This window comes from Lactuca virosa, chromosome 9 (assembly GCF_052849685.1).
Source record: "Lactuca virosa cultivar CGN04683 chromosome 9, Lactuca_virosa_CGN04683_v6, whole genome shotgun sequence".
In the NCBI taxonomy this organism is placed as follows: Eukaryota; Viridiplantae; Streptophyta; class Magnoliopsida; order Asterales; family Asteraceae; genus Lactuca; species Lactuca virosa.
The window spans coordinates 229,668,810-229,677,608 of NC_136434.1; positions in this window are offsets into that span (position 1 = coordinate 229,668,810).

Here is an 8,799-nt window from a genome sequence, read left to right on the forward strand (position 1 = left end):
CAGTTAGGAAGGTGAGGACTAAACCAATCCAAATCGAATGACGACTTCAGATATTCCTAGTAAAACATATGTTAAGTTGTATTCATATGAAATATTTGTTAGGGAGATGAAGCATCATGTGCTTCTCGTTAGTACGTTCTGTGTTGGTCGGTGTTATTATTACTGCAGATGATTCGTATTGCAGCAACTAGTACTGATAGTAAATGTATTCTGATAATTAACGATGATACTTCATATTATGATCCCTAATAGGTTTCTCTATGATTGCTGGATATATATAAGTGCTTTGATTTGATTGAACGAGAGAGTATTTTAACTACTCTTTAAAAGACAAAATTCTTAGCAAACATACCACATACAATACAAACATATGGTACTTAAACGTTCTTGTTTTTGAAACATTCGAAAAGTCCTAATAAGGTTCCTTGCTGCTCCTGTTGGTTCGGTTGTCACACTCCTCCTGCTCCTCCGTCATTCCTCTCAGTTGGACAGTCTCTCTTGAAGGGTACCGTTTCACCGCATAGGTGGCATACTGGACTTACACCGGTATTGGTGATTGAAGCGATGTGCTGGGTCTGGGTCCTGCAGAAGCGGGCAGTATGCCCGTTCCTGTTGCAGTTTTTACAGTGCATTACCCGACAAACCCCTTTGTAATGGTTGTTACACTTGTTACACTTTGGAAGTGTTCCCATATATCGTCTGACCGGTGCTTAAGTGACAGACGTTGTGGCTAATGTCGAGACATGTGTCGTGACTGCTGTTGTAATGGCAGGGGCAGTCACGGATTGTTGTCTTTTAGCGAGTTTTTGAGATAGATTGTGATTGTTTTTTCCCAAAACTTTCGTTTCTTGCCCTTGGGTTTGTAATCTGAGGCATCTTAGTTGGTAGACACTCTCTGGTGTTCTTGACTGTTATTGCGGTTAGTATTACTGACACCGCCTTCGTCTCCGTTTGCGTTGTTATCATTGAGTTCCACCATGACGTCTGTTACGACTGCCGTGACCGCAGCTTGAAAAGTAGCAGAGTCTATCTGCAAGATTTGTGCCTTGCTAGTTGGCTGGTTACCTCCTTGTGAAGACATAACTCTATTGCATGGTGAGAAACGATTTTGTGAGTTATCTAACTAAGTTTATCTTAGTTCTAAGCATATAGTGTTCCGATTTTTATGGTGTTCTGAAAACAATTCATAATGAGAGTTTATATACTAAACTTATGAATTTTTGGTAGTGCTCTTCCCAATGAAATAATACTCATGCCCACTTCATTAGTATGATTCTAGTATATTTAGTTTTTAGGGATAATTTTGTGCCTGATGTAGGTCTACACCACATCATTGCAAGGAAAAGTTCGGACCACAATTAAATCCCTGACTAGTGTAATTACTAAATCGCAGGGTCAAGCCTACACATGGAGGAGGGTACCATCAACGCATTCTCATAACCCAATCTACAAGGTCTTGTGAGTAGTATGAACTCTACTCATGACGATCTGTCCCTTGTGGTGCTTGAAACGAAGTCGATGCGTCCTGTAGTTATGCCAACCTATGCTCGGCTGCGACCACTCTCTCTTCGAGTGTCGAGTGTCTATCCTGATACTCCTTTGCCTTCGCCCGAGCGGCGATAAGGTCCTTAATGAGTTGGTCTCTGAAATAGCAGTCTCTTACCAAGTCTTGAGTTTGTGCGATGGTAGCGTCCGTGGCAGCGCCTAGCTCCCTAACTCGATGTTCGCGATCTGATGGGTCATCACCGGGAGGGCTCTGTCAACCGGTCCCCCATGGTTGAGGTCATTGCAACCTCGTTGGTCTCCAAATGGCGATCGCTGTCGCTGATGGCGACTCCACCCCTCGATCAATGTTGCCCAACGGGGAACACGTCCAATGTAGTCGAAATGTTCTGCGATGACCCCGGCTATGCACAGAGAGTTGATGACCTCTGGCTCCACTTCTGACTCTTTTCCTAATCATCCACTATCTTCCCAGGTTTGGAAAGTAGGGGTCTCCTGGTAAGTAGAATCTTGCTATGATATCCGTGCGAGAATAGGGGTGGGGTAAGAGGCATATAATAATCATATTCCTAAAAATACTTATAGGGGTTTGATCCTCCTTAGTTACTTCTATAATGACGCGGCGCAGTTACATATAACAAAATATATGATAGGCCTTCGAATAAGTGATCATACTCCAAAACCACAACCAAACAAGGAACATGAAGTAAAGCAATGATCATAGATTCTAAGTCTATGATATCTAAGTTATATATAACTTTAGCGTATCCACTTAGTGATTTTAGACCTACTAGCAAGGATCTGTTTAGTTTTCACATAAGTTATTGTATCACAAAATACTCCTATAGTATTTTAAATGTTATGTTTGGTTCTTAGTGATTTTCTTGTATGGGGAATTTTTAGGCTGGTTGCTCACTACGACCATTCCCCGACATACATTAGTCACACCTCGGATAAATATAGTTGATCAGGCTATATTCATCCCAATTCTGATTACATATCCCAGGGTCTACTTGTAGTGTCCAGCTCCTCGTTTTATTTTTGTATTGACCTAGATATGACACTATATTCTCATGTGTGCATGTACTCATACTTTTTAACAAGAAACTATTTATTTCTCTAAATTATAGTTATTTGAAAATGTTTAATCAGAGACTTTTAATCCCAAAGTATTTATAGTTTGTATATCTTATGTGGTTTGATATACTTAGTTCACTATAAATAATGCTCTGATACCAATCTGTCACACCCCCAAACTCAGGATGGCAGAAACGTCATGGGGGTGGCGGACTTCATGTATAGTATTATAACAACGAGTACAATAGTGACCAAAGCAAATACAACCATCATAACATAAATGAAAAAGTTATACCGTAGTATGAGTTTACATATTCCAAAATCAATTACACTATGATGACAAAATGAACTGTTTGACGCCTTAGCGTCCCATCCTCAAAAGCAACGGTTTACCTGTTTTACTGATTTCCTGAGAATACAAGTAGTTTTAAAAAAATGTCAACAATTAAGTTGGTGAGTTCATAAGCTTTTGGATGTAGAATTTGAAAACCCTGGTTACTACCAGTATGTATAGTAGTCTCTATTTGAAATAAAACCAAGTATTGTATCCCGTGTTTGAAAACCTTTGTTTGTAAATGTAATGTATACCTCAAGAAAAATCCAATGTTTTCCTTATAAAATGTTATGTAGTCTTAAATCCCAAGACCGAGTGTAAGAGTGTGTTTTGTACATGTAACGTATTTGTATGCAGTTTCAAAATAGATAAAACTCCTTTTTAAAGTAGAAATTCCCGTAAACTATATGTGTCGTTATCTCCCTATGTGAGTCGCTATAACCATACTATAACAGAGATGCCTGCTTCGACGTTCTTCAGGCGTCGGAATCGAAATGACATTTGTCACCCCCGATCGGCCGATCGGGCTTATGCAAGCAGTATGGGTGTGGGTTTTCAATCCCAATATAGATCTATACACAATTATAACGCTCTCCCTACAAGAGACTCTAGTTATAACTATTCAGGAATTTTAACCCGTACTCTAAGAGTACAATGAAGACGAGTCTCACAATTTACGATAACTAGTTTACGTGTAGTATGCGAGTAAAACCTTTTCTGTGGTGAAATTGAAACCCCTTTTCTTGCGGTATGTTTGAAATGTGAACTCCCTAAACTATACCCTGTACAGTTTGTTGTGTAGTAAATGAAAAACCCATTTGTATTGAGAGTAAAACCCTTTTCATGTAGTATGCTTGTATTGTAAAATCCATAAACTATACTTATTATAGTTTATTGTATTTATTAAAAGTGTATGAAAACCCTTATCATGAATGTCTAATTTTTGTTTCTGATGTTAGACTAACAAGAAATACATTCAAAATTTAGAAACTTATTGTTATACACTTTGCTCAACATGCTACAAAGTGTTGTTAATGTTGTAAGCTATGTAACTAGATTTTAACTTTTCTGCACTGTTTTAGAAGAATCATAGAAAAATCATACGAAGTCGAAAACTGAATCCGTAAATTCAGAAAGTTTAGAAAATGTGTCTAGTTTATTCATAACTATTTTTTTTATTTTTAGAAGTCTCTAACTTGTGTGAAAATGTTCATATTCACAGACTGGTCCGAATTAGTTTCTGAAATGATAGGCAGTTTTGTAAAAATCACCATAAATTGTAGAAAAATCCTATGGAGATGTGCAAGTAGTCATTAGAAAGGTATAATCCTGATCTACTTTCATATTAAACAGTTTTGAAAGATATTAAGTTTAAGATGGTCAAAATAGTCCGTGAATAGGACTCAACTTTTCTGATGAAAGCTGATGTTTGAGTTTAGTTAAGTTTTTGGTGTATTAACTTGTATTCCCCCCCCCCTAAAACTTGAAGAAAAACATGAAAATGTAGGGTTATGAACTCACCTTGAGTGATTTCTTTAGGTGAATGTTGAGGAAATGGGTTTCCAAGTCAAGAACACTTGGTAAAAGCTTAGAGAGTTGAAGATCTAAGAACAAATATGGCGATATTTGTTATGAGAGATCCATAATTTGAGTGAAGGTGTGAAGAATGTTCAAATGTAGGATGAGAATACTTACTAAATGTGAGTGAGAGGTGTTTGCTTTTTGGAGTCTCGAGTTGTTAGAGAGAGAAAGTGAGAGAGAGGTGTTTGCTTTTTGGTGAGAGAGTGAGTAAAATGGGAGGAGAGATAAGGGTTTTCCAGCTTTTGATGAAAATCTCTTGCTAGAGGGGAGTGTGAGAGGACAAATAGTTGACTAGGTAGGGAGGAATAGTGACTGGAGGTTGTCATAAGTGGGTATGGGGGATAGCTTGTGTGATACTTTATGAAAAGTCAATACTCCACATCCATATCTTACACAATAGATATTGTTCTTAGATTAAGATTTCCCCTAAAATGTGATTAAATTATGAATATATAGGGTCATAAAAGCCAAAATATGAGTTTGGAGAGTTTAAGTCGTGAAAATTACAAGTCTGAGGAAATTTCCGAAGTCAAAATCACTTAAAATCACTAAAAAGTCCGTAATGGTTGAAAATCCAGAGTGGGGCTCGGATTTGCGAGGGTTCCGGAGCCAATATGCCCATTCCAGAGCAAAATATGAAAATTCTGAAGCTATCTCTAAGTTTCCGGAGTGGGTCTTCAGCTCCCGGAGTGGATCCGTGGCTACCGAGATGCGAGGCTGTCCGGGCGAGGTCTTCCTATCGTATGCGAGATGGTCCAAAGCAGAGTATTCCGGAGCTATTTTCTAGAAGAGGGATGCCGTAATTCGAGTTATAAAATAGTTGAAGGTAGGTAAATGACGATTTACCAATTTCCACCATGAAAAACGAAATAATTTAATTAGGTTTTTTACTTGGATTTGAAACTCCTAGATCTTTTGAGATTCATTGAACTTTTCAATGGCATGTTTCAATCTCGAGTATGCCCTTCACGTTTTGTGACTGGGATGCCGAGGATCACAAAACAAGGTGTGAAGTAACCATGTAAATATACTTGGTACCCTTAATATTTACCCCTCAATCGATGTGCCGGTTAACCACACGAGCTTCACCGATACTATGATAAATATTAAGTTACCCTTTGCCTACTTTGTTAAATCCAGGTTAGTGTGCCGGTTAACCACACACGCTCCACTAACGGTTTAAACAAAGTGCAAAGTGTAATTTCATGGATTAGCACCTTATTCACATTTTCCTAAGTAACTAAGATTGGGAATTTATAAGTGTTCAGTTACTTAGTATTTATCATTATACTTATAATGAAGGGAGAATTATAGTCCTTGTCCTACCTGTTCGGCTAACGACCCTCCACCGGTCAAGGAAGCGGTGAGTGAGAGTGGACACCCATTAAACTGCCATTTTATAGGCAGTAACCTTATACCCCCCTTATAGACCGGCTTCGTGAATGAGGCCTACTAATGATAAGACTGACTTGCTCTTATACATATATATATATATATATATATATATATATATATATATATATATATATATATATATATATATATATATTATTAACTTATAATATTATAAAGTATAAGGGTTGGATTTTAACTTTTAAAATTCTAAGGGCTTAACTTGGAATTAAAGTATTCATAAGTGAAAACATTTTCAAATTCCAAAACTTGAGGGCAAGTTTTGAAACTATTCAAAACTAATTAATTCCATAACTTATGTGTTTAAAGTAGTTTTAATTAAAAGACTCTTCAAGTTCCATAACTTGAGGACAAGTTATGGAAGACTTTAAACTAATAAAAGAATGTAACTTTTCTTTATTTTGTAACTTATGGAATTAATTAAGGTTACATATTTTATTAATTAATGAAGTGACTCTTGAATCTCCATAACTTGAGGACAAGACTCTTCATTTTTATAACCATTGCCAACTTTTATGAGTTTTATGAAACTTAAATGTGACTTTTCATATAACTTGAGGACAAGTTACAAAAACACATTTTAGAATCAACTCTTAGATTAAAATGGATTGAAAACACATAATCAATTAACCTTTCTATTAATCTAAGCAACTCATATCAACAAGATAATTGGACTCAAACTTTTTCATGTATTCCTCCATTCTAGATATCATATGGACTGAGACATGGATTATCAATCATTCTCTCTGTCCATTTGTTGTTTCCCGATTTCCGATTTATGATGACTGACTGATTGAACAAATCAAATCAGTCCTGGCTTGGCCAAGCACTCACATGTGTCATCGCTAAATCATCGAGGGGCCTACATATATCGCTTTTATCCCGAAGGTAAAAGGAATGGATAAACTTCGACTCATATGGCTTGTTCTACTACTTGTTGAATCATACACAAAGGCACGTTTTATAACATCGAGTTACCGAATGCGTTTTCGTGCAACCAATGTATAACCAACTCATAGTAACAACTCATATCTCTAGGTTTGAAGAATATACGATATTATCGTCTCATGATCACTTGTGATAAAATCCATGAAGTGATTCAAATGAGCGCGGGTTGAATCCAATACTCAGAACTTATGAGCACTCATGAGTGTTGTAGCACCGCTTTGTCCAACAACTTGGACCTCTACAAGCCCACCCATGACAGTCTTGATTCATATCTACTTCCAACATATGACCGACTGTGGATAGTTTGAATAACTTAGTCATTCAGGAAGAATGGCCTAGTTTATTCTGGAAGTCAAAACATGCAAAGTGAAACACAAGAATAAATGAATCAAATATGGTATCAAACCCTATGAATATAAATAAACACTTTTATTTATCACCATACTGATTACTCATTATTCATTGTTTCGGTTTTATCAACTTTATACTTGAATTAAAACACTAGTTGTCCCATGCTCCAAGCATGTACACTATGTTTTTCTTAAACAATAGCTTTGCCATACACCAAGTATGCACTCTATGTTTGTCTATGATCCTTACTTTGTGAAATAAACCAATTGAACATAATTTCAATGATTCTAATTTCACACTCCCAAATCCTTATCGAAAAATGTGAGAATTTCAAATTCCTATCATTTATCGAAATCTGTTTAGATTTTAAACTTATATGCACTGACCCTCCTGTAATGAATATGTATAAAGTCACAAAGACTTGTCAACAATCATTATAAGGTATTCCAATGGAGATCAACTCCATGGAAACTAAGTCTCATATTCAAAGTACATTGCTTTGGACATGCTTCTTGCATTAAGTTTTCTAATCTTACACAGATAACTTCCACCTATGGAGACAACTCCATATTCTCATTTTGACTATCACTTCTGAATAAGAGATGCCTCTTTTCAGAATATGTCAATATGGTCCTTCCAAAATTAGCACTATACTTCCAATTGTCCCTGAGCAACCAATCTTTGGTAAACCTCAGATTGTCCTCGACAATTGCTTAATCATTTTAGTCATATCCAATTCTAGACCTTTTCCCTTCTTAATGCCTCTGGGCATTTGGAAAAATTTAGAAATGACAAATATTATAGCACATGCAATCGATCCTGTACCCAAAGCAAATGGTACACGATTCATGATGTCTCACATAAAGACATGATTCTAGACCAGTCTTTTGCTACAATATTTTTATTTGCCATGTTTTCAAAATTTGACTATGAAGAGGGATGCCGTAATCATAATCGAATTTTGAGAACACAATATATAGAATTTACTTAAGTTGAACCAATCCAACATGAAATTCATATATATATTCTTGACTAAAGATGATTAAGGTCTCAATCTAAGCCTTTAGAACTGAAATGAAGTATATCCTCTCCCTTAATTATAGCAAAACAACTTTTTCAATCCCTGCAGCCTCACGAATTGAAACTTTTGTTTTCTATAATTAACATTGCTAACTTGCAACACTAACAACAATTATCATGCTCCCACTAACATGATGATTATTAGCATAACACTTATGCTCCCACTAGCTTTGACATGTACTCAGAAATCAGCTGGACTCCTAGAAATCAATACTTTATTGACTTCCTTACCAAAGTTCAGATTTCTGATACGAGATGCTTTGATAAAACTTTATCAAAATCATACACCTTTCCTTAGATAGCATGCATGTGTGTCTAAACAATTTCAGAACTATGAAAAGGGATGCCGTAATCATAGTCTCAATTGTTTAGACCTTTTGCCATCTGCTTCAAATCTACTTGGTGGAAGTGTTTCCTCACCATCATTTTCATGAATCGGAGAGAAACCTTATGACCCTTAGATTTTATGGTGTATGTGTTCTTATCCATGTGAATCGTCAAAACCATAATCA